The sequence below is a fragment of the Boleophthalmus pectinirostris genome, unplaced genomic scaffold, assembly GCF_026225935.1.
Source record: "Boleophthalmus pectinirostris isolate CB_2022bp ecotype Guang Dong unplaced genomic scaffold, ASM2622593v1 HiC_scaffold_7, whole genome shotgun sequence".
Lineage (NCBI taxonomy): Eukaryota > Metazoa > Chordata > Actinopteri > Gobiiformes > Gobiidae > Boleophthalmus > Boleophthalmus pectinirostris.
The window spans coordinates 5,028,481-5,056,119 of NW_026571473.1; the positions used below are offsets into that span (position 1 = coordinate 5,028,481).

Below are 27,639 nucleotides of genomic sequence, written 5' to 3' on the forward strand. Positions count from 1 at the left end.
GGAGGATAGAGACTGAGAGAGGAGGATATAGAGACTGAAAGAGAGAGGATATAGACTGAAAGAACAGAGGGAGGATATAGAGACTGAAAGAACAGAGGGAGGATATAGAGACTGAAGAGGAGATATAGAGACTGAGAACAGAGGAGGATATAGAGACTGAAAGAACAGAGGAGGATATAGAGACTGAAAGAACAGAGGAGGATATAGAGACTGAAAGAACAGAGGAGGATATAGAGACTGAAAGAGGGATAGACTGAAAGAACAGAGGAGGATATAGAGACTGAAAGAACAGAGGAGGATATAGAGACTGAAAGAACAGAGGGAGGATATAGAGACTGAAAGAACAGAGGAGATATAGAGACTGAAAGAACAGAGGAGGATATAGAGAAAGAACAGAGGAGGATATAGAGACTGAAGAACAGAGAGATATAGAGACTGAGAGGAGGATATAGAGACTGAAAGAACAGAGGAGGATATAGAGACTGAAAGAACAGAGGAGGATATAGAGACTGAAAGAACAGAGGAGGATATAGAGACTGAAAGAACAGAGGGAGGATATAGAGACTGAAAGAACAGAGGGAGGATATAGAGACTGAAAGAACAGAGGAGGATATAGAGACTGAAAGAACAGAGGAGGATATAGAGACTGAATGAACAGAGGGAGGATATAGAGACTGAATGGCCATTCTGGCTCGTCAAAGCCTGATCTCGTCAGATCTCAGAAGCTCAGCAGGGCTGGACCTGGTTACTACTTGGATGAGAGACCACTGGGAAAATCAGGTGCCACAGTGGGATGCCAGTTGTTAAGTTGTTGTGTCCTTAGGCAAGACACTTCACCCACGTTGCCTAGTATGAAAGTAGTGTGTGTGTGTGTGTGAGTGATGGTGGTGGTTGGAGATTGGCAGCCGCACTTCCATCAGTCCCACACATTGTATTGGCTACAGTAGTATCTTACCACCACCGGGTATGGAGTGAATGAATAATGCTCTGTAAAGCAACTTTGAGTGACCAAAAAAGTGCTACATAAAACTGATGCATTATTATTATTTATTATTGAGTGAACAGAGGAGGATATCGAGACTGGATGAACAGAGGGAGGATATAGAGACTGGATGAACAGAGGAGGATACAGAGACGCTCTGGGAGGATGAGGGAGTGAGTGGCGGCTGTAGGAAAAACAGGGAGGATGCAAAACGAGGACTGGAACAGACTGGGAAATGGAGCTGGACTCTTAGTAACAACATGTCACTGTTAAAGTTCCTCGTCTCATTCAAGTTGACCTGAGTCTAGTCAAGTCATGTGCTTTTTTCACCCTGAAAGTCACTGTAACTTTATCACAATCATTAAGATCCACTAATTCGTAGCTGTGAGTAAAGTAAACGAGCTGAATACAAGTGAATCCTAGTGATTTTGCAGTGCACAAAGTTCTTCTCTCTTATTTTCTTACTTCTTATTTATTTATTTGTAAAGGGACAGCACATGTTAATGAACATTTAAAATGATAAATACGTAAAGATTATTGCCAGCGCGGCTAATTTCCATCTTCAGTCCCTCGGCAGGTTGGTGTCAAATCATCTACAGGACAGAGATTACAACCGAATTTAACAAAAAACACTCTGTTCCACCTTGTGATGTGATGTGGTAATACAAGAAGTGCTCCACTGTGTTTTTAATGTCCACGCACCTTCACTAGAGTCATTAGTATCATAATAATACAGTATGTATAGACAGTGTAGGACACTCTATGCTCCGGCAAATACTCTTACACATAAGTTTGGTTCTTGTACAAATGATGTAAAGTTGTTAGTGTTTAAATCATATTGTACACTGCCCACGTCTGGATTAATTACACAAAAGCCAGTTTACAAAGACTGCAGGCGTCTACAGTGACGCTTTGTGGTGTTTTTGAGGAGGCCACGATGGACGAGTGCGACTGAGATGTTTGTTACTGCACGACTGAACACTAACAACTCGACTAACAACTTTAATGTACAGGTTTATTTGCAGAACAAATTGGACATTGAAATAATAATGTCAATCACCAATATGAGATTCAGAGCAATATGATTATGGATGTGCAAAAATATCAAAATGTCGATATATTGTGTCATTTAATGCTATGACACAGTATCGATATCATGGGCTGCTGTATCGATATATCACCAAGAGTATTTTTTTGTATATTTTACTCAATTATTTTGTTACAGCTACAGTTTTGTTGCTTGTTTAGAGAAAGGAAACTCATTTATTTGACATTTTCACCTTTTTAATGTTTAAAATGTTTGTGTTTCATTTTCACTTTGCACAAGAAGTGGTTTAACAAAGACTTTTAAGTAAGTAAGGCTTTATTTATGTAGCGCTTTTCACAGACATTTTTTGTCACAAAGACACTTTACAGAGCATTATTCAGCATTATTCATTCACTCTATACCTGGTGATGGTAAACTACTGCTGGAGCCACAGCTGCCCTGGGACAGACTGACAGAAGCGCAGCTGCCATGTCAATCGGCGTCAACAGTCCCTCCGACCACCACCATCACTCACACACACACACACACCACTTTCATACTAAGCTGTGTGGGTGAAGTGTCTTGCCTAAGGACACAACGACAGTTATTTCCACTGGCGCCCCACTGTGGCACCTGATTTTCCCAGTGTTCTCCCATCCAAGTCCTGACCAGGCCCAGCCCTGTTGAGCCTCTGGGATCTGACGGGATCAGGCTTTTACAGGCCAATATGGTCACAGACATAGTTTAGTGTCACAGACATGATTTAGCAATTGTTTTTTTATTGAACCATATCAAATCATTTTTGAAATATATCAAATCAAAAGTTCACTGTATCAAGATATGTACTGTATCGTGTATTGTCCTCGATATGTATCGAGGTATGTATCGCATCGGCAACTTCTTAATGATCCCCAGTCACTGTACAGTCACTGTACTTGTCTAAAAATGGACCATGAGTTTGGAATAAAGATGAATTGAATTTGGATCATTTCAGTCAGTCTCTGCTGAACAAAAGGTTGGTACCTGTAGCTGTTACCTTGAAAACTACCACTTCATGACATCACAAGATGGAACAGATCATTCTGAGCTTTGGAGATGTAGACAGACTTATAATAAAGTTTTACTCAAACATGTGTGAATGAAACAAAACACAACTCCAGGTCTGTTTTTAATGAGGTAACATTATAACACGACTTAAAGCTCACAAGAGTCTAATAAATGTGAGATAGAACATTTTAATGCCATAGTGAGGAACATTCCACATCTAAGAACAAGCAGGATGCAGAGCCCTCACCTGAAAAGTTACACAATGCACGTTTATCTCCATCCATTTTTACAGTTTGTGATTTGAAAGTAAACTAAATATATCCAGGAGGAATAGGGCATACATTTTCTTAACACCCACACTCTCCATTTCCACAACAAACCTGTATTATTGTTCACTGGGGAAGACGAGGAAAAATGTGAGAAATGCTCTGCAGAAACACCTGTGTGAGATCAGACTCCAAACAGAAGCTTCAGAGGACAGAGGCAGTGTTAAATATTAGTATTAACACGTTGCAGAGGTGTAACTACAGCAAAGGAGCGCAGGTTTCATAATGAGAACATATGTCTTGGATTTTCATGGCGCCGAGCTGCTAATGAAGTGATGCTAATGCTGACACTTTACTGCATTTCAAACACGCGACTTTATGTGGAGATGTTTCGCCTTTTCAGCAGAGTGGAAGTGATAGGTTGTGATTTTGTTTGTTTGGGTCTTAAAAACTTTCCCTCCTCCACCTCAAACTATAGTTTTGAAAGTCCTATATTATATTTTAACAACATTATATGTTATAATGTTGTTACCTCGTCAAAAACAGACCTGAAGTTGTGTTTTGTTTCATTCACTTATGTTTGAGTAACTCTTTAACATTAGTCTGTAGGGCAGGGGTGTCAAACATAAGGCCTGGGGGCCAGATCCGGCCCTCCAAGACCTTTAATCTGGCCCTCGGCTGATTTTCTACTAAAATATTTTAATTATATTTTCTATTAAAATCTTGTTAATTTTCTGTGGTGTTTATCACAGCAGCGTCTCCAGCGTCTCTGTACGTGGCCCCTCCCACCAGAGCAGCACAAATGAAGACTTGTCTCTTTCCAAACGCTCTTAAAGGACGATCGTTTTGACTGTTGACCGTGACACCCTCATCAGAAAAATGTCCAACATGAGAAAAGTGGAGCCGAGTGCAGGATTTTCCAAGAAAAGTTGACTTTTTCCTTTTTGCATACAAGTTAACGTTAAAACATTGTGTTGAAATTGCATTTTTCTTAAAGTTTCAGGTTGTTCATAATATTATATTATTTTGCAAAAGAAAGAGTTCATCAGTTAAAAAAGATTTCTGTAACAGATTTGTGTTTCTCTGCACAAATATTTGAACTTATTGTTATTTTTGGAGGTTTATATGACATGAGTTTTCTGATCCGGCCCCTTTAGGATCAAAGTAGGTTGGATACAGGCCCCCGGACCAAAATGAGTTTGACACTCCTGCAGAAGGGGTTTGTAAAAATACTGAAATATCAATATATCTTATTGTTTAATGTGATGATACAATATCAATATCAGGGACTGCTGTAGTGATTATTATGAGTATTTTTTGGTGTATTTTAGAAAATTATGTCGTTACAGCTACAGTTTTGTTGCTTGTTCAGAGGAAGGAAACTTGTTTGTGCAACACATTTGACATTTTCACTGTTTTGATGATTAAAACTGGGGCGTTTCATATGAACTTTGCACAAGAAGTGGTTTAAACCAGGGGTTTTCAAAGTGGGTGAATGTGAGCCTCTCCTTAGAGTAGGTAAAGACAGCCGAGGGCTACTTTTAACATCACTGAACATCAGAAGGTCACCAGCACTAAACCAGGACTAAACCAGGACTAAACCAGGACTAAACCAGGACTAAACCAGGACTATACCAGGACTAATCTTGGACTTGAGAGAGAGAGAACCCCAAGCCCGTGGAGCAGGGTGTCAGCAAAGCACAAACGGCGACGGCTGCACTAAGTCCCCTGGGTGTGGAGCTCTGCACCGGTCCTTTCTCTTGTGGTCACCCGACACTCAGTCCTGGTTCAGTTCTGGTTTAGTCCTCTTTTAGTCCTGTTTTAGTCCTAGTTCAATCCTGGTTTAATCTTCCTGGCTTCAGTACTGGTTCAGTCCACCTGTGTTGCGCCCCAGTGGCTCTTTGGCGCCTCCCAGGGGAGTTGGGCCTCACCTATTGAAAACTGCTGATTTAGACTTGATTTAGCCTTGAAATATATCATATCAAATCAAAAGCTCACTGTATTGAGTTATGTATTGTATCGTGGCCCAAGTATCGAGGTATGTATCATATTGGGAACTTCTTAATGATACCCGGCCCTATTAGTCTGTCCACATCTCCACATCTCACATGTCTCAAAAAATAAAACTAACTTCTTAACCATAAAAGAACTGTAAGAGCACAAACTAAACTTTTTTGCAGCACAAAACAGCACAAATGAAGCACACGAATGATTGACGCCATTTTGGGTCATTGTAGAGCATTTTGAAGCTTCCTGGGGACTGGCTGACTCAAATTTGACCTATAAAATAATCGGCAATATCTCAAAAGGTAAAGCAGCACAAACAAAACTTTTTGCAGCACAAACGATAGACAGAGCCTTTGTGTAGGTGTGCGTTTGGTGAGGGGCCAACTTCATGCAGATCAGAAAATAAGAGTAATATGGAACATCTAAAGTGTGCTTTTTATCCTTTTCAGGTAACACTTTATAATAACTACACCTTATTTAGCCTTAATAAAGCATGAACAAAGACTTAATTAATAATGATTCACACTTAGTAACTACTTAATTACTACCTGAATCAGCACTTAACTTGCACTTAATTCACCTGTGCTGTAAATAGTTACTCAATACTTCTTAATTACTCATGAACTAACCATTTGCATATTTACAAATGTATATTTAAGTACACATTTGAGCATTTATTAATGATTAATAAGCCATGAGAGAATGATTTACTAATAATACAATACAATGATCATTCAGGCAGCATGTTATCTGTTAGTTAAGTCTTTCTGAGAGTTTTTCTAAAGTGAAGACTAATTATGTTTATTAAGCATTTGTTAAGGTTGGTCAAATACCAGAGAAACAATAATGCATTACTAGTAAATCATTCTCTCATGGTTTAATAATCATTAATAAATGCTCCAATTTGTACTTAAATATACATTTACAAATGCACACACAAATGGTTAGTTCATGAGTAATTAAGTAAGAAATACTTATGAGTAACTATTTACAGCACAGGTGAATTAAGTGCAAGTTAAGTGCTAATTCAGGTAGTAATTAAGTAGTTACTAAGTGTGAATCATTATTAATTAAGTCTTTGTTCATGCTTTATTAAGGCTAAATAAGGTGTAGTTATTATAAAGTGTTACCCATTTTCAAATTTTAACTTGTTTTACACCAATCAAGAAGCAATTAGCATAGAAAAGTGATTAGTGAAAAGTTTTTTTATTTTTTTTTATTTACAGGAAGTAGAGAGTTCATTCATACTGGGAGAATGTATGAATTAGCTCATTGCAAATACAGATGAATTTCAGTAGAAGCAATAAGAGTTTTTGTGTTCAGTTAAGTCTTAAGATTTGTGTTGGGTCCATCAGACTGGAGCTGTGAGAGGAGAGGAGCTCGATGAAGAGATGGGTCAGAGTTTTCTCCAGTGGGTTTTCTGAGAACAGCCTTCATCTGCCCCAAACAGAACACCACAGACATATACTGGACTTTTCACTGTTGTATTTTACGTGAGCCGTCTACACTCTGCAAAAATACAACACAGATACAACTAAATCAGCACGGCGCCATGAATATCTATTTTTATAAAGGTGAAACGTTCTCTATGGCAAAGAGAATTTTGTCCATTTCAGTTCTTTTGGTAATTGTCTAACCAATCACAATCTGCTATCTTTGTTCCTCAGCGAATCGCATCTCAAGGAATCCAAATGAACCCTTCCAGAAAGAAAAAAAGATCGAAACTTTACTTTACTTTTTTTCTTTCCGAGATTTTCCGAGCGTATTATCCTACGTCACACGCACGCTACATGAAGACACAGGGAAAACGAACTTTGTTTTCCCCCAATCTCATTCACTCCGTCCATTTTGATTGGGCCAAACTTTGCCAAAGAGTGTAGTGAGTCAAAATGGTCGATGCTCTGAGCGTCTGTGTTCATAACAATTGAAAAAGTCACTCTAAGTGCAGTTATTTCTCAAATAATGGCAAATTACACATCTTGATCTGTGTTATTGCTCATCCCTTATTTTTATTTGAAAGCTTTATTTCAGCCCAAATGTACAAATAAAAATGTAATAAATCCCATGAAAATGCAGGAAGTGATGTGGCTCTGTGTCCTGGACCTGACATCAGCTGTTTTCATGACTGACACCATGAAAGTCCATTGCACTTTTTTTTGTTTTGAGGCAATAAGAATATTTTTAGTTTACTTACAGACTGGAGCTAAGGTCCTAAATTACATACATGCATTTTTTTCATGGTTTTCATGGTGTGTTTTCTGTGACTTATACTCTGGTGCGACTTATATATTAACATTTTCAGACAGACAGCCGCGAGAGGCTCTAGTCTTGTCTGTCAGTGTCTAGTACTACTATTACTCCTACGCATGTCTCCTGTTGAAAAAGCTGTTGTCTTTCTGCAAATAGTGAAATCTGCAGCTGAAAATGGTAATCGAGCAGTAGAAAGAAAGTTTGGAGTGACTGAGAAACTTGTGAGGGACTGGCAGAAAGAGAGGATGAAGAGTACAGCCTCCGGGATGCACCATGAAACCTTCATGGAAGTCACTGGATGAATCGACAAAGCCTGAACTTCAGTGACACAGAAACCGTCCTGTCCAGAAAGGCCGGAATAATTCTAACTGGAACTGATGCTGAGTCTGACGACAGCGACACAGAAGAAGCGGCGCTCTGTTTACATCATGGATCTATGGTTTATCTCCAGAGGTCGCGCAGAAGTGAGACCGAGAATGAAGAATTCAATGGATTTAGTGATTTAGAGTGAGATCCTGAGTTTGGTAAACTTGTTCTGTTGTTTACGCTATAATTATCTGAATAACTGTTCATATGTTACATGAACATATTAACACCTATTCAGTCTGTTCTCTGTTCTGTTGTTTTTACTAGAACTTGTCTTTCAAGATGAAATGTCGCTTCCTGGTCTCTGATTTTATAAAATACATTTCCCCAAAAAGTGTGACTTATAGTCCAGTGCAACTTATATGTTTTTTTTCTTCATTGCACATTTTTTGGCTGGTGTGACTTATACTCGAGAGTGACTTATAGTCCGGAAAATACAGTAAGCATTTTTTTTATGTCCAAACTTTGTTTATACATGTTTGCTGTGTGAATTTTAGTTAGTTAGTTAGTTTGTTTAGTTTAGTTTTGTTTTCATTTCTGCTCCTATAGCTTTCACTACAGCTGTGTGACAAAACTACAGCAGCAGATTGTGAAATAACAGGCTATACTGATAAAACGATGTATATTATATCATTATATCATTAAGGGGGTAAAATGGGAGTTTTATTAGCTAAATTAAGAAAAAGAATCCAGGCGAGAACAAATGTACTGAAATTGCCATTAGGTCTTGAAGTGTTAACACCCTCCCTCACCCTGCCAGTTCAGCTATGCATGTTATTTAATTGGGTTATAGTGCTCCTCAAATTAATAAGTAAAATAATGATCTGTGTCCCCACTGGTTTCATCCGTAGACTGTGAATGGACATAGCTAAGGGGCTAGCTGTCGCGCTCCAGAAAGTTCACATATGGCTCTTCTGGCTCCTTTTGACCCTGGCTCCCACGGACTTTGACATTGGAATACTGTCGCCCCTCTCTCTGTAATACCACAATCTCTACCGCTCAGGGAAAACTGACCTCCACCTCGAGAAAGTGCAATGGAACGGCCAAGCAAATAATCAAACTGGGGTTCTGAAATACAAACTCGGGCTTGTTCAGTGCAGACTGAATCGGTTGGATTTACGTCACAGCAAAAATGTTGGTGCACACAGTAAACAGGGAGAACTGTCTTTTGGTCATTTTGATATATTAAGTTGTGTATGTGTGGAGAAAGTGTTTCTAAAAACTCTGTACATATCTAATCTTTTGACATGTGACTTCAGTCTGAATGACCAAAGTGCATTCATCCGTCCTACACGTTATCAACAAACCACAAACGTCACTATTCTGCGCTGAAGTAGGTGAAAATTGTTAATGAACTGCACATCACCACTCACCACTCTTGGCTCCGTCTCCACATCCACACGTTCCTTTCAACGGACGTCGCTGCCACTGCCCCACAAAACACCACGACCAAAAACCTCGTCCTTCTCCTTCTCAATCTCCTCCTTAAAACAAGTAAGTCGTTCATGTTCTGGCTCCAGTACGAGAGGAACTTTAAAATCTCCAAGTGCTCAATGCTCGCGTCCATGTTTGGACAACTTCCGTAAACACAGATGACGCTCGCTGCAGTTGATGTCGTTGTGTCTCCAGTGCACATGCGGGACACTTTCGGGCTGTTTAATGTTCACACTGGAGACACATACATTTCGCATTTAATTGGAAATGTGAACGACCTCGCAAAAACATCGGATTTCACAAAAAAATCTGAATTGAGCGTTAAGCCCTGCAGTCTGAACGTAGCCTTAGACTTTCTTTCACATGATTTGACAGTCGACACAAGTTTTTTCTGAACATGTAATACTGTAAACTGCCGACATTCAATAGAATGCGGCTGCTGTGAGCCTTCTCATTTTGGTTCTGCTATTTTCTCCGTTACAAAATTCTACCATGATATAGAGTCGGGCTCCAAATCTGCCCTGTAACCACTAGTATCACGAGATTCATTTGAGTGGAGCCGAGCGCTGTGGGTGACACTCACTTAGTCCACTTCTTTATACGGCGCTGAAAGCCAGTTCATTTAAACTTAAACAGCTCTGTCTGATCTGAATGTTCACTGAGATGTCATCATATTAATATTTTGATACTAAGGAATACACTCGATACGCAATACTAACAGACAGTAGAATGTGATTTGTGATTTTTCTATTCCCATGTGGTCTTGTGTAATCCCAGGTAGGTTCCATAGTGGTCCATGAGCGTATACTAGTCTATGTGCTTATACTTGTTCTGATACAGGTCAAGATCATTCTAAAGACATTCAGCAACACTTCATTTCTGTCCTGTGAATGTGTGGAATAAGAAAGCTTTGAGAAATATTTCTGTGCATAAGATAGAAACCCTTGCATATTTGTCTGTAGTTGAGCATATAATAAATATTTGTAAACTCTCGAATCCAGTCCAGTCGTACATAAAATATATTTGTGTGTATTTTATCCATCAGAATACGAATTGAAAAGTTATAACATCAAGAATTACAATCATGAAATGAAAATTTATGATTACGCTCACTTCAGAATGAATAGGAATTCACAGACGAGACTTTGCTGTCAAAAATGCGTCATTACTTATTCGGCGGAAGAAACATTGATCGAGATGCTGGACTTTTGCACCGCGTATGGACTGAACCAGGATTAAACAGGACTGAACCAGGACTGAACCAGGACTAAACTAGGACTGAACCAGGACTGAACCAGGACTAAACTAGGACTAAACCAGGACTGATCCCATAAGAACCAGTACTAAACCAGGACTAAACCAGGACTGAACCCAGGACTAAACCAGGACTGAACCAGGACTAAACCAGGACTAAACCAGGACTGAACCAGGACTAAACCAGGACTGAACCAGGACTAAACCAGGACTGATCCCAGGACTGATCCCAGGACTGAACCAGGACTAAACCAGGACTAAACCAAGACTAAACTAGGAGTGAACCAGGACTGATCCCAGGACTAAACCAGGAGTGAACCAGGACTGAACCAGGACTGAACCAAAACTAAACCAGGACTAAACCAGGACTGAACCAGGACTAAACCAAAACTAAACCAGGACTAAACCAGGACTGAACCAGGACTAAACCAAAACTAAACCAGGACTAAACCAGGACTGAACCAGGACTAAACCAAAACTAAACCAGGACTAAACCAGAACTGAACCAGGACTGAACTGGTGGCGTCTGTGAATTCGTATTTGTACTGAAGAAAGTACGTAAGCGTAATCATAAATTGTCAGTTCATATTCTGATAGATAAAATACACACAACACATTTTATGTACAACTGGACTCATTTGTGAGTTTAAGAATATTTATTGTAATACTAGTGTGATAAGTCTTTTATTTTTTTCCCCCCCTGATGTTTCCTGTACAATATAGAAGCATAAATTCTTTTTTTTAAAGTTAACACTCTTTCCTATTGAACTTGTTTTGCCATTTGGCAGTTCAGCACCTCGTGCGTACTTTGTTTTCACAGTCTATCCACCACTTTTATAACTGACATCTACTTTAGCAACCCCCATCCTCACCAGGTCTGAGGCGATAATGAGGCGAGGAACACTTCCATTTAAAACACTACACGCTAACGACACCGAACACGCACTTCCTGTCATGAGTGTTACTAAATAATCATTCTGTCAGATCTCACACTGTTTTTAATCAGGTCATTTGCAAAACCATCAGAACAGAAACAGATCTTTTAAAAACACATGACCCATAATGAGAACGGCGCTTTATTATTGTAATGCACCTGATTTCTAGTATTCAGAGTGCTCAGAGATCGGGCTCTTCTCTGTCTCCTTTTTCTCTGGTCAGTTTTGCCTTCAGGGTGAGCTGTAATTTATTTGTATTCCAGACTCTACAAAGAAGGCCGCATAAGACCACACGGCATTATGAGAGAAATTAACCAGCTATTATTCTGGGTTGTAAACTATTCACTTGTTTAAGAAAATAATGTTTCTCACTACACGTTGTGGTTTCAAAATCGGTGTAGGAGTTTAGAAGAGAAAATATGTAAACTCTAGTAAAAGGGGTGTCAAACTCATTTTGGTCCAAAGGCCATATCCAACTGACTTTAATCCCGAAGGGGCCGGAAAACTCATGGCATATAAACCCCCAAAATAACAATAAGTTTAAATATTTGAGCAGAGAAACACAAATCTATTACAGAAATCTTTTTTTTTAGTGATGAACTCTTTCTTTTACAAAATATTATAATATTATGAACAACCTGAAACTTTAAGAAAAATGCAATTTCAACACAATGTTTTAACTTTAACTTGTATGTAAATAGGAATAAGTCAATTTTTCTTGAAAAATCCTGCACTCGGCTCCACTTTTCTCATGTTGGACATTTTTCTGATGAGGGTGTCACGGTCAACAGTCAAAACAATCGTCCTTTAAGAGCGTTTGGAAAGAGACAAGTCTTCATTTGTGCTGCTCTGCTGGGAGGGGCCACGTACAGAGACGCTGGAGACGCTGTTATGATAAGCACCGCAGAAAATTACCACTGTTTTAATAGAAAATATAATTAAAATATTTTAGTAGAAAATCAGCCAAGGGCCAGATTAAAGGTCTTGGAGGGCCGGATCTGGCCCCCGGGCCTTATGTTTGACACTTGTGCTCGAGTACATACAGTATTTCTCCCACCAGGCCCATTGAAATTTAGGGGCCTGGGTAGGGTAACCAGACGTTCCTGTTTACCCGGGACATTCCCAGTTTTGAGTCTGTGTCCCCTGTCCCAGCAGATTTAAACAAAACCAGTGATTTGTCCCAGTTTTATACAAGAAATCTCCCATGCTGTAGCCAGGCTGGTACCATCTCAATTTCATTTCTCTCCAGCGACTAGGATCAGGAATTGGAATACTCTACAACAGGGGTGCTAAGTACGTCGATCGCGATCTACCAGTCGATCGCCAAGGTCGTGTGGGTAGATCGCCGTGTCTCGTCTCGGTCTTGTCTCTCACTCGAGGTCTGACACTCAACAAGTGCGATCATATTTCATTACGGCCGCTGCTGTTGGTAATAAACTTGTAGCGGGTGCAGGAGCGTGTGGGGCGTCTCAGTGCAGCCTGTGCGCTCATTTGAAACCCGCGGAGACTCTACGGCACATCACAAAACACACACGCTCCCTATGCACGGCTCGTCTGCGACAGCGTGTGCCCTCGTGTACCAGCGTGCATCACAGGGCAGGTTCAACTTCCTAAACATCCTACCTGTCCATGTGCCTCACGTCAGCACGCCGCCCCTCGCCTTTTCGAAAACAAGCCCCTCCCACAGTGCGGCTGATTAGAAGAACAAGACCAAACATGAAGCAAAAAATGAGTCTAAATTTGTGTTCCAGTGTTGGCACAAAGCAGGTCTACAGCATAGAGCAGATCTACAGAACAGACCTACTGCCACATTTGCCTGAAGTTTGTCTAACAAAAGTGCACAAATGCATCTGTGTTTGTCACGATGTGCGTTTGGTTTGGTAAATGTGCAGAGGCTGGTAAATATCACTGCAAAACCAGAAAAGAATGAAACTCCAGTTTGGAACTTTAAAAAACAGGTTTAAAAATCTTCCTTCACTTTTTTCACAGTTTTGTGTAAAGTGCCAGAGGAAGTTCTCTTAAAGAAGAGGTTCTCAAACTGTGGGGGGGGGTCCAAAAAAGGGGCACAGAGTGTTTCAGTGCAGTTTGTTTGGCTTTGTATTAGGTAGATCATTTTGACTTTTGACTCACATGCCCCCCCCCCAGGAAGAGGGTCTAATCCTGAGCTCCTAAAACCCTAGACCCCGGGACAACTTACTTTGTCCGCCCCTTCTATTGTCCTGCCCCCAAGTGTATTCCTAAACGCTACCTGCTTCTGTCCAAAATTACCATGAAAAACATGCATTCTTACTGTGAGCGGACTTGCCTTTCCACAGATCTGACCTGTAACTTAGCCTGACGGTGTGTCACGTAATACTGGAGGTTTTCAGATTCCAGGATGTGATGATGATGTTTGTTTGAATGTTGAACCTGATTATTGGTGCTTTTGATTATCCATCCGATTGGAGGTCTGAGGACGTTGCCTAGCGACACGCACTGACACACCCCTTTTCCTCAGACGGAGGAACTCGGAACTTGGAAGAACTCAGAGGACACCGAGCAAAGATTCCAAGATAGAGTCCAAAATGACTGCGCCCAGTGTCACTTTTAAGTAGGAAGTGTTTTCATTGTGTTTGGAGCTTTGATTGTTTAAATGACAATTTTAATCACTCGTATCATTGCAATACCTTACTGCGTCTGTATTACTGCAATATCTACTGCGTCTGTATTACTGCAATACTTACTACTGCGTCTGTATTACTGCAATCTGTATTACTGCAGCGTCTGTAACTACCTTACTTACTGCGCGTCTGTATTACTGCAATTACTGCAATACTTACTGCTTACTGCTTACTGTATTACTGCAATACCTCTACTGCATTACTGCAATTACTGCGTTATTACTGCAGTGCATCCGTATTACTAAAATACATTACTGTGTTTGTATTACTGCAATACTTTACTGTGTCCGTATTACGGCGGTATCTTACTGTGTCTGTATCTCTGCCTGTGGAAAGTGGTGGTGGGTGTTGCTGTGGTGGGTGTCGCTGTGGTGGGTGTCGCTGTGGTGTGTGGGTGTCGCTGTGGTCGGTCGCGGTGGCGGTGTCGCGGTGGTGGTGGGTGTCGCGGTGGTGGTGTCGCGGGTGGGTGTCGCGTGGTGGTGTCGGGTGGTCGGGTGTCGCGGTGGTGGGTGTCGCGGTGGTCGGCGCGGTGGTCGGTGTCGGTGGTGGTGTCGCGTGTGGGTGGTGTGGGTGTCGCGTGGTGGGTGTCGCGGTGGTGGTGTCGCGGTGGTGGTGTCGCGTGGTGGTCTCGCGGTGGTGGGTGTCGCGGTGGTCGGTGTGTCGGTGGTGGTGTCGGTGGTCGGTGTCGCGGTGGTCGGGTGGTCGCGGTGGTGGGTGTCGCTGGTGGTGGGTGTCGCTGTGGTGGGTGTCGCGGTGGTGGGTGTCGCGGTGGTGGGTGTCGCGGTCGCGGTGGTGGGTGTCGCGGTGGTGGTGTCGCGGTGGTCGGTGTCGCGGTGGTCGGGTGTCGCGGTGGTGGTGGGTGTCGCGGTGGTGGGTCTCGCGGTGGTGGGTGTCGCGGTGGTGGGTGTCACGGTGGTGCGGTGGTTGTGTCACAGTGGTCGGTGTCGTCGTGGTCAGTATTGTGGTCGTCGGTGTTCTGATGGAGGGATCTGCCAAGTGCTTTTCTCCATCATTGGTGATCATAGAGATGTTGTTGCTTTGCTAAAAATGTTGCACAGTCTGTCTTTAAACTTATCTACCACGTTGTTTGCATCCCCCATTCACACGGCCATAGTTAGAGTCTGACCTATGAAGAGCTGGCTGTTGAGCTGCAGGTGTAGGTGCCCGTCTGTGGGTGCCCTGTGGGTGCTCTGTGGGTGCAGGTCCACCCTGAGCGAGGCCTCCTTCACGTTCCTCTCAGCTCGGACGCGGTGCCAGCGGTCGTCGTTCAGGGGCGTCGCCGTGGTAACCAGGACCTCCAGTGGACCGTTCCCCACGTCCAGCGAGAACACCACCTCTGAGGGGGCTGCAGGAGAGATATCGTATCATCAAAAGTCTCTCAGTAATATATATATATATCATATATAATATATTCAATCACAAGTTTCTTTGCTTAAATTCATTGTTATGGTGCAGCAATAGCTAAAAAGCAGAAGGAACTACATAGACCATGATCCTTTGCTCCGTTTTGGTGCAAACTACATGAAGAAATAACAGTTCTAAGCACTTTTAAATCTTATTTCTTTGAATTAAGTCTTGTCAAGGCATTTTAAGAGGAAAAAGTCGCATATTCACAATCACGTTAGCCTCCACAAAATATTGCAATAAATACCGTACCGTGAAAATATTGCAGCATGAGATTTGGATATTGTTACATCTCTATAAACTTCCTTTTTTTTTTTTCTTTTTTTTTCTTTTTTCTCACATACATATAACTTATAAGTCCATGGGGATTTGTTGGTCTTGGGGAGCTGATGGGGTGGGATCAGGAATATTAATAAACCTAAACTGCATAAATAAAATAAATGAATTACAAATATATATATATATATATATATATATATATATATATATATATATATATACATATATAAATAATAAATTAAAAATAATAAGAGATAATTAAAGTCAATCAATCATCAAATAAAAACAATAATAAATCAATAAAAAAATAAAATCTAAACCAAATTTGGCAAAACAAGGACCTTTCCCAATTCTCATACACCCAAATCTCTGCACCACACTGGTTTTAATACTCTTCACAAAGCTACACATTAGGGATGTACGTTTACACATATACACAGTCACACACACACACACACACACACATACACACATGCACACTTTACACCTTGTCTGCTGTCGCGGTGTAAGCGTTTGTATTGTATTGTTCCGTATTGTACTCCGTGTATTGTCCTGTCCGTCTATTGTCTGTGTGCATGTTGTATGTTGAAGAAAAAAAAAAAAACATTGGCTGCCGTCCTCACCAGGTCTGAGGTGATAATGAGCTGAAGAAGACATTTAAAACACTACATGCTAATACTAATGCGAGCACTAACTGCACAGAACACACACCTTCCTTTGAACTGGGGCTGTTTGAGTCAGGCTTTTAGGAAACAGAAACTGTAAAGAGCTCGAACTAATCAGGACAATGTTTTTCTTTTTATTAAGTTACTCAAGTGACGACAGGAAGCTCCGCCCATCTTAACCACATGTACACCACCCGCACATACACCACCCGCCTGCATATACACCTCACCTGCATATACACCACCCACCTCACCCTCATATCAAATCAAAATCAAATCAAACTTTATTTATAAAGTGCTTTTCATACAAAACTGTAACACGAAGTGCTTTACAGTGATTAAAAACAATCCCACCCATCCACCCACCCACCAACCCAATACCCACACCTGCCCGACCCCACACAACCAGACAACCCAAACACGCACACACACGCACACGCACTCACACACACACACAAACATGCACACAAACATGGTAAAAAACATAAAACCACACATAGTAAGATGTGAGGCTGAATACAGGTGACCCAGTTGAGAAAGCACCATCAGAGGAGCCGTCTACACCAGGAGCATATACATCACCAGCGTCACCCTCATATACATCACCTGCCTCACCCTTATATACACCACCCACCTCACCCGCACATACACCACCCGCCTTACCCGCAAAGCCATCACAACTGTGAGTGCTGCAAGTCACTCCACACACAACCTGTTCAGCCTCCTGCCCTCCAAGAGGCAGTACAGGACCCTCCGTTCCCGCACCACCAGACTCACTAACAGCTTCATCCACCAGGCTGTTAGGATCTACATCTCCCCAATGAACACTTGGACTCAGACCCTCCCAATTCTCCCAAAACTGCACTGTCTTGTGGCTTGTACTATTTGCCTTTTGCACCATTTACCATTTGCACTAGAATCACATAAGAAAGTGCTTTGTGTTGTGCACTAAACCATCTGCTGTTTTTATTATTTGATTTAACTGCACTGTACTGTACATGAGTGTTTTTAGCTTCATTTATGTATCGATGGTTACTGACATGATGTAGACATGATGTTATTTGTTGTGTCTGTGCACATGGGACAAAGATGATCATAATTTCAATTCCTTTATATGTCCAGTACATGTGAAAAAAATTTACAAGAAAGCTGACTTTGAACCTTTGAACATACTTTAACTTTACAATCGTTACCTGAGAACTCCCCACACTGCACCTGAACATGAGGCTTAAGGTTGTGGTCAAACCATCTTGTCAAAGCCAGAGTTGGTCAGATCTCAGAAGCTGAGCAGGGCCAGGGCTGGTTAGTAGTGGTGGGAGATGACTGGAAGACTCAGGTGGCACAGCGGGGTGCCAATGTGTCCTTAGGCAAGACACTTCACCCACATTGCCTAGTATGAAAGTGGTGTGTGCGTGAGTGTTGATGGTGGCTGGAGGGGGGGATGCCGCAGATTGGCAGCCTCGCCTCCGTCAGTCTGTCCCATGGCGGCTGTGGCTTCAATAGCATCTTACCCCCAGTGAGTGTGGAGAGAATGAATAACGCTCTGTAAAGTGCTGTGGGTGTCTTGAATCGCACTACATCAATTTTTATTAAGGTTAAGGGTCACTTTATTGTCCCCGTAGAAAAATGTGTCCTCTGCGTTTGACCCTTCAAAATTCAAACTATTTTTTCTCGCTTATCACTTGATTTTTTTGACAGTTATTTCGACCAGCTATGTTTTTTTTTCAGACCTAGAAAGCAGAGTGAGTGTTCCTTGAAAATACTAAATAAATTGTACCATTTGAAGCGCTCTGTCCATCATTCTGTGTCCCTGAGAATGGCTGTATTTTGCATAAAACGATTCTAATTCCTGTGCAGAGATTTGAGTGAAAGTGAAATGAGCGCTGAAGGCTCCTCTTTAATGAAGTCATTGTGCAGAGGACAGACTGGGTAGAGCTTTCACTGCTCTACATGGACAAGTCTAATATAAGCACATGTGTGAACGCCCCCACCTCGTTCACACAAAGCTCCGTCCTATGTAACACTGCAGGGTGCTATTAAGTCTGTTATAAAGAACATATAAGTAATAGTATGTCATTACAACGGGATGTAGCATGAAGAAAAGAAGAATTAAAATGTCCTATATTATGCTGTTTTTGTGTCTTTATTATAAAGTTTCTTCGTCAAAATCAGACCTGGAGTTGTGTTTTGTTTCATTCACACATGTTTAACGCACAAACCTACAGATTTAGGATGAGTTCTTCTCTCAGAAATAAAACACTCTGTTTCATTTTGTGATGTCATGTGGTAATAAGGGAAATGCTCCATTGTGTTTTTAAACTCCATACATCTTCACTAGAATCATTTGAACAATTTCAGCCCTAGAATTGCCGATCTCTGTTAAACAAAAAGTAGAAGTGACATCACAAGGTGGAAGAGGGTCCGGTCAAGCAGTAACAGGGGGAAACGGGGCAGATTTTTGACATTCAAATGTTCTCTTATTCAGAAACTAGAGGGACTATTGAAATAAGTAAAGTATCAGAATGTAGGAAAGAGTTACACTCCAACAGGGTCAAGTTAAACCTGTGATATTCTTTCAAGTTGTTGACAAAAAATTTAAAAACTCATGTCGGTAACAGAGGGAATAAATATGCAGCACTTTTTGGGCAATAAATCCAAACAGTGATAACTCTTGGTTCTCACTTCCATATCCTTAACAAACTGGTTTGAATATTTGCTTCATATAGTTTTCTACCATATGGTACAAGATTAGGTTGAAAAACCTCTTACTTTTTGACTCATGAGATTTTTTTTATTAAGAAAGGTCATGGTAACGGAGGGAAAAGTAACGGAGGGAAAATTGTGCAAACAAGTAGAAGGTGCAGGATTTTACATCATTTGTCGCTTTTTTCTTCCGAATACATTAATATTATTTCAAAATGAAAGAAACTATTTCTATAAAATATGTCAGTCCTTCCAAGCAAATTTTTATCATTTTAAATACTTTTTTTTTTTTTTTTTTGAAAAATCCTGTACCTTCATCAACAGTTCAAAGATGGAATAACACAAGATATGATGAAATACATCCATTTATTTACATGATTTTTGGGTCTTTGAAATTTGGGAAATAATTTTTGTTCCATGTTTCATACATGGTCTGTTTAAAACATATGGAACTTTAGAACCAAAAATGGTACAGAAAAAAGGTCAACAGTTTCATAAACTAGAGTACATATGTATCTGTTCAATACATTTTTATATCAGATGCATTAACTTGAATTTTTGGCCTTGTTGTTTACTTCTGCTTGACTGGGCCCAAGAGAGCAATTGGAGCTTTGGAGATGTAGACAGATAGTCAGGCTGGTGCCACCTACAGCCTCCGCTCAAATTAATTTCTCTCCAGTGACTAGGTCAGGAATCAGAATACACTAGATGGTTTGTGAGAACCCCAGAAATGTGAGTCTGAGCACCAGCCAATCAGCGAAAAGCCATATATTCTGTGTTGGCAACGAGTCCCGAGATCGAGGATTTAAAGCCGGAACAAAGAGAATGTTTGGTAAATTTTATCAAGGGGAAAGACGTTATTGCTAGGGATGTAACAATAACCGAATTATTGTGATATCGTATCGTCAAAGTTCTCACAAAAATATCATGGACCATCACAATATATCGAATCACAAGCCTCTTTGCTTAAATGAAGAGTTATGGTGCAGAAATAGCTAAAAAAAAAGACAGAGGGAACTACATAGACCATGATCCTTTGCTCCATTTCATTGCAGACTAAAAGAAGAAATAACATTTCTAAGCACTTATAAGCCTTAGTTCTTTGGATTAAGTCTTGTCAAGGCATTTTAAGAAAAAAAAGTAGCATATTAACAGTTTTGTTTGCAGTCTCCACAAAATATCGCAATAAATATCGTACCATGATATGTATATCGTGAAATATCATACCGAGAAATTTGGACATTGTTACATCCCTAATCGTGAGCCTCCCCACTACACAGTGAGCTTTCCCACGATATCGCAATAAATATCGTACCGTGAGGTTCATACTGTAATGATATTGTATTGTGAGACTTCGATATCGTTACACCCCTAGTTATTGCCCTTCTTACTACAGGATTTGGGAAAAGCCTAATATACCAGTTAGCCCCGTTAGTGGCACATTACATATGTCATGAACAAAGCAGCGATTGTTTAAAGTAAAAAAAAGTATCTGCCTACTGAGCGAACGAGTCCTAATGCTGCGAGGTCAGATGGTTTCCACAAAGTGAAACTGGCTGATGAATTAGGCTAGTAGAAAGACTAATAATTACTCAAACATAAGTGAAAGGAACAAACCATAACTACAGGTCTGTTTTTGAGAACGTAGCAACTTTATAACATGGCTAAAAGATCACAAGAGTAAATTTTGTGCATTTAAAGTTTTAGAAATCAATTAAAATGGAGGATATGTAGAATTTTATTTCAAATGTGAAATAAACTACAGTATGTCCCCAGATACAAGTCATATTCAAAACAGAGTTGATTAATTCTTAGGGCCTGTTTACACGAGAACGCTTGTGGGTAAAACTGACAAAATATTTAATCGGAAGTGCCTTTTGTTTAGACGGTAACGACGTTTTTCGGGCTTAAAAATGAAAAAATCTGAAACCACCCTCCAGAGTGGAAAAGCTGAATACGCTCCGCTGCAGCGTTTCCATCTACACTGCCCAAGACACAAAACTCTGGTCAGATCTGCTCACGTCACATACACATTTACGTCACATGCACCACCACCCGGTCGCCTGGCTTGCATACCCAATCCGATTCCAGAGACTTTTGGTTCATCGTATGCACGCAGATTTCCTCCCGAAAACGCTCGTCTAAACGCAGAATAAAAAGTAAAGACGCGATGCCACTTTTGCATTTTCTGTTCAGACCGTCATCATTTAAACGTAGCCTTAACCACAAAAACACTGGACATGGCCTTGTTGTTTACGGTATAATTTGGTGTTTTGCTTCTCAAGATGATTATCAGATCAGAAAACAGAACGTGCCTCAAAAGAGTCTTGTTTTGGCTGCTTAATATGTCTCTCTCTGATCTGAAAGGTCTCTACCTAAACCCCAGCGTCTGCAGACAATCATGAACCAGCGCTAGTGCAACCTCTGCAGCTCAGGGAAGGAATTCTGGAGGTTCTGAGCTTTCACATGAGGCCTGTCCATATACTGACTGTTGTATGTGTATGTGTATTTATTTGTGCAATTGTTTGTGTCCTTTATCTGCAGGTTAAGGCTCTGGAAACCCATGAGTCATTCTGCATAATGTAGTTTGACCTGAGAGCGACTTTAGTTGGAGTTGCATTTGGAGTTCTTTGTGTATTTGGGTCCTCTTGTACTGTCATTCTATAGAGGCAAACATGCTTACAAAATATCTGAATAATCCAGTGTAAGTGCTTTGGACCTTGAATATCTGTACATAAACCCAAGCAATTCTTATTTTCCACATCCTTGAGGACATATTCACATTTTAGAATACGTTTACGCTTGTCCTTGTCGGGTCCTGGTATGAGCCCAGATATAGACTTGGTTTGGTGTTGTCCTGGTTTAAGTTCTGCTCTAGTCTAGGCTTACTTCAGATTTGAGTCCCAGTTTGGCTGTGGTCTCGGTGAAAGTGTGCCCCGCCCTGACCTGCCCTGTTGTTGTTGTGCTGTTACATAATGAGCGGGTCCGGGTCCAGTCCGTGGAGTTTTGTCCCGGTGTTAGCCTCATAACCAGCTGCGTGACCTCAGTGAGTTTTTCATGTAGCTCATTCATCTTCTGTGTGAGGTCACGCGGTGTTAAAAATACCAGCGCTCAAGGCCACAGCGTCACTACGAGCTGTGAGAGCGGGTACGTGTCACACTGTGGGGCTAAAATCTGTACTGCCGAGTTTCCGACGACATCTCAACATTCTATAGGTTGATAATATTTAACCCTTCCAGAACGACGGCACCGTATATGATACCTGGGAATATGTTTTATATAACTGCTGATAACTTTACAACCACAAAAAGATAGAAACTTACTTTTTTTTTTGGAGAAAGAACAAAAATGTGGCTGCAGGTGTTCCAATCAGTAGGAGCAAGTACAGGGTGCTCTTGGAAAAACGGATCAAAACTCAAACACAACGGATTCCAGGCACTCCAAAACAGTAGAAAAAGTTAACACATCGCACGAGGAAAAATATAGTTAAAAGGCCTTTTAACTATATTTTTCCTCGTGTGATGTGTTAACTTTTTCTACTGTTTTGGAGTGCCTGGAGTCCGTTGTGTTTTACTTTTTTTTTCTTTGAAAAGCTGAGACCTCCACTCAATTTAATTTCTCTCAATCAACTAGGTCAGGAATCAAAATACACTAGACGGTTTGCAACAACCCCAGAATTGCGAGTTCGGGCACCAGCCAATCAGCGAAGAGCCAGACAATCTGTGTTGGCAACGATTCCTGAGATCGAGGATTTAAAGCCGGAACAAAGAATTTTTGGTGAATTTTATCAAGGGGAAAGATGTTCTTCCTACAGGATTTGGGAAAAGCTTAATATACCAGTTAGCTCCCATAGTGGTGCACTACATACGTCATAACCAAATAGCAGTGATTGGTTAAATAAAAAAAGTACCTGCCTACTGTTGAGTAAATGAATCCTAATGCTGAAAGGTCACACAGTTTCTACGAAGTGAAACCTGCTGATAAATCAGGCTAGAGACTTGTGGCTTTTCGAGCATATTTCCAGCATTATCCTTCGTCACACACATGCTGCGTGATGATATAGGGAAAATTAGTGTTCAATAAGAACTTTGATTTCTGCCAAACTCATGCTCTCTGTCCATTTTGATTGGGCCAAACTTTGCCAAAGAGTGTAGTGAGCCAAGATGGTCGATGCTCCGAGCGTCTGTGTTCGTTAAAACAACTGAAAAAGTCGCTCTAAGTGCAGTTATTTCTCAAATAAATGGAACATTACGCATCTTGTTCTGCGTAATTGCGCATCCCTTGCTATTTTTATTTGAATTTTTTATTTCAGTCAAAATGTGCAAATCCAAATTTAGAAAACCCCATGGAAATGCAAGAAGTGATGTGGCTCTGTGTCCTGAACCTGACACCAGCTGTTTTCATGACCAGGAAAGTCATGAGGCCATTGCACTTTTTTTTTTTTTTTGGCTTGTTTTGACAACAATAAGTATATTTTTTAGTTTACTTACAGATTTTACAGACTTGATATTTTGCATTTTTGTAGTTAAGGCCCTAAATCAAGCATTTTTTAAGTACAGAAAGTTGTTTATACGTGTTTGCTGTGTGTTTTGTTTTGAAAGCGTGAATTTTATTTTCCATATTTCTATATTTCTGGTTCTATAGCTTTTATTACAGCCATATGACACAGCTACAGCAGCAGATTGTTAAATAACAGGTTGTACTGAAAAAAAGGATGTATAACGCTTCATTAGAGGGTAAAAGGGGGAGTTTTAATGACAAAATTAAGAAAAAAAAATCCAGGCGAGGACAAAAGTACTAAAGGATCTTGATGGGTTTTTAAAGGTTGTATAGAGGATTTTTTAAGGAAAGAGAAATACAGCGACAGTCCTTTTTCAAATGTGCATGCGTGACACCACCTTCCTCCTCCCTCAGTAGAAACATCTCCTCCCGCCTCCTTACTCTAGAAATCACGTTTATAGCCAGTGCGCGTTCACAATTATTCTTGAAGTTTCCTGTCTAGAAATAACTTAGTGACTGACGCGTCAGTTTTTAGACCCTCCATCTGCTTCAGTCGCGCCATCGCTGGAAAGAATCTCCAAGAATCACCTCAGTTTGTCAGTTTCTCTTCTTCTTTCAGCGACGTCAAAAACTGACTTTCTTTTGCTGCGAACCTGTCCTGGGTTCTCGTCCGCCATCTCAACAAACTTTGTGCGAACTGCGAGGAAACGACAGTTTGAAAAAGCATCTAAAAACCTCCGAGTAAACCACGTAATCCCCGAGTCAGTTAAACTAGAAATGTAGGGAGTTTGATTGACAATGTAACAGCCAATAGAAAATGAGGTAGCCTTGTTTTCTATTGGCTGATTTTTATCTGGCCTCACTACGTTCACAGTTGATAGATTTTCATTCTTTTTTTTTTTGGTCATCATAATTACAAGGCTGCTGCGTCTCTGTAATGGTATTTTAAACTTTCATTGACAATTTGAAACTAAAAAAAAAAAATCCTCTGTGCAACCTTTAATACAAATGGGGGCATCTGAAATTTGTAAAGCAGATGGACTTGTATAGGTGATGTTAAGTGTCTTGCACAAGGACACAAAAATAGCAGTTCCAGTTCAAGACTCAGATTGAACAGCCGACTATAAAGATGTAAAATATGTATTTATTATTAGTCTGTCTACATTAAAACACAGATCAGAAAGCGGCGCAACACGGTCCGTTTAAATGATAAGAAAATACCGAGAACTGCGCCAGAAGTTGTAAACCGTAAACTCCCACAGGCTCGACTTAATTTAGCAGACATTACATGGTGCAGATATGCTCTTGTTAACAGAGATAATAAAAAGAAGGAGCCATTTGAGCAGCAGCTGTCTGCAATTCGCCAGAGACTCCGAGACAAGCGCCGGTTTGGCTCCTACAGAGATGTGTTTCCCCAAAGGAGCTCCACACACATTTGTCATCATCTGGAAAAGCGCGATAGCTGCACTGCGAACTGGGGAGGGAGGGTTGGAGATGTCATACTTAAACTGGGCTGGGGGAGGGAACGTCAGAGCCAATGGGAGCGAGCGCAACTTATTTCTGCACAGTGAGATGTTTTAGGGGCTGGGTAATCTGGAGGAGAGAGGAGGAAGGATGAGAGGCTGGAAATAAGAGGGTTTTTGGGGACGGAGATTGTGATGGAGGGAAAATCCATTCTTGACTGAAATATCAAGTTCAGAGACAGATTACCGCCTCCTGAAGCGAAAATGAGAGGGGAAAACTGCAACATTTACAGTTACAGAAACAAAAAGAACACATATTATGCAAATGTGACTTTTCTGAGCTTTTAACCGTATTACAAGTTGAACAGGTCACCTCATCAAAATGTACCTGGACTTGTTTTTGTTTTTCGTCAATCCGAAGTCGACTCAAAAATGCTCTGTTCTCATATTCACCGTGTAGTCGTGTCATAGATACAACTCTGGACTTCTCCTAAGGTCTTAAGATCATCTCCAGACTCAGAAGTTTGAAAATGTGATACTCATCCTAAGGTGGCCAAAAGTTTAAAAGAGAATTAAAGTCCCTCAAATGCATAATATGTGTTCTTTAATGCAAGGTAAAGGAGAAAAATGTGAATGTGTTTGTTTTATATTGGACTTTTTTATGGTGGTATTTTCTAATACTGTGATGTTACTGTATGTAGCACTTCTTCATGTTGCAGTTTTCATTTACTATAATAATACTGGATGATGAGGAGAAAATTTCAGTTTTAGGTTAGATCATTAGGTTTGAGGATGGAGTTGTAAATAGGAGATAGACTCCATCCTCAAACCTAATTCAAAACAAACAAGAGAACAGTAGGTGTATCCAGGTCAGGTCCAGAGGTGTGGAAGCTCCATTATGACCATGAATTGTTCTGCTAATTAGACCCCACCCCCTGTACAGGTCAATAGGCTGAACTAACAAACAGAAACTCTAAACAAGTGTGTGTGTTAGTTTCAGTGTAGTTCGCTCCTCTCTACAGACAGATATAAGGAAGTGTCCACCAGCGTCTGACCAGAACTGAAGAAGCAGCTTGGATGAGCTGCGAAACGTCTTCAACTAAACTAACTTTTGTCCAGTCGATAAACTGAATTTTCACCTCATGGATTCTACCTGGACGACTGAGGGATTCTTCTCACAAATACTGGATTGATATGGATTTATACAGGGACATTTAAGAAACCCAAACTTTGCATTATCCACTCACTCTATAAGATACTGGAAGTGAAGTAATATTGTAGCCACAGCTGCCCTGGGTCAGGCTGATGTGTTACTGTTGTGTGTCCAGAGTTCACTTCAGAACAGAGAGGAGGGACACTTTTGTTCTGAGGGATGTTACCCTCCTCAAGTAGTAACAGTAGTCACAAGATGTCATAGGTTTGACTTACATCTGAGCTCAATCCGGATGAAGTCCTTTATTCCCAGGTTTTCCAGGAAGACTCCGGAGGCAGCAGTGGTTTTGAAGAAGAAGGAGATGTCTGCGTTCAACTCTCCATGAAATGTGGGGAAGTGAAGATACGATGTCTCTTTGTCAAAGTACGCAGCGTTCCAAAAGTTTTCTGGAACAAAACACAAACATTACAATAGGCTTCACACTGTGTGTGCTGTGAGCAAGTCATGAAAAAGATTTAGAATCCCTCTAGTTTAAAGTGAACTGGAGGTCAGGTCAGAACTCTCTGGTGGAATTTGCGGTGTAACTGTGATTGTAAACACATTGATCTAACTACAGAAATCAGTTTCTTGACTTTTAGTTCAAATAGTGAATTTTCATCTACCTGTTTTTATAATTGAAAATGTCAATGTGGCATTTCTTAACTCTACATGTATTACTCCAGTACAGAGCAGTGGGCAGAGACAGGGGGTAAGTGAAAACAAACATCAGTACTCAAGCCTCAAAACAGGATTACTCGAACATGTATGAATCATATCATCGAAATACAACTTTGAGTAACAAGGAGGTAACTTTTGTGAGGTGGAAAGTCAACTGTATGATTCCATGTAAATAAACTAGACTTCGGAACATTCTCCATGGAGATAGATACTGTGGAAGGTTATAGCCAAAGGAGCAACATTTCCATGGAAACAGTCAATTTTCCATGACATTAAATTAAGTGATTCAGAACATGTTTGCACAGGTTTTAACAGGTTATCAGGTTTTACGCTTAAGACCCCGTGGAGACCACAGATTTATGTCTTTGTGCTGGACGTGTATTAATATGTAACTGTTTTACTAAATAAGTCCAGCCAGTGCAATTCAGATTTCTATCTCGACTTGATTTCCTGCACAGTCTGTTTCCTCTTCTTCCTCTTTTTCCCCCTAAATCAAACACGTATATTTTAGTTCACTTTGAAGGAAC

At 40.7% G+C, this 27,639-nt stretch overlaps 1 pseudogene; it reads right to left on the bottom strand.

The window, feature by feature from the left end:
- LOC110160237 (contactin-associated protein-like 4) overlaps positions 1-27,639 on the bottom strand; it is a 513,033-nt pseudogene that overhangs the window by 74,940 nt on the left and 410,454 nt on the right.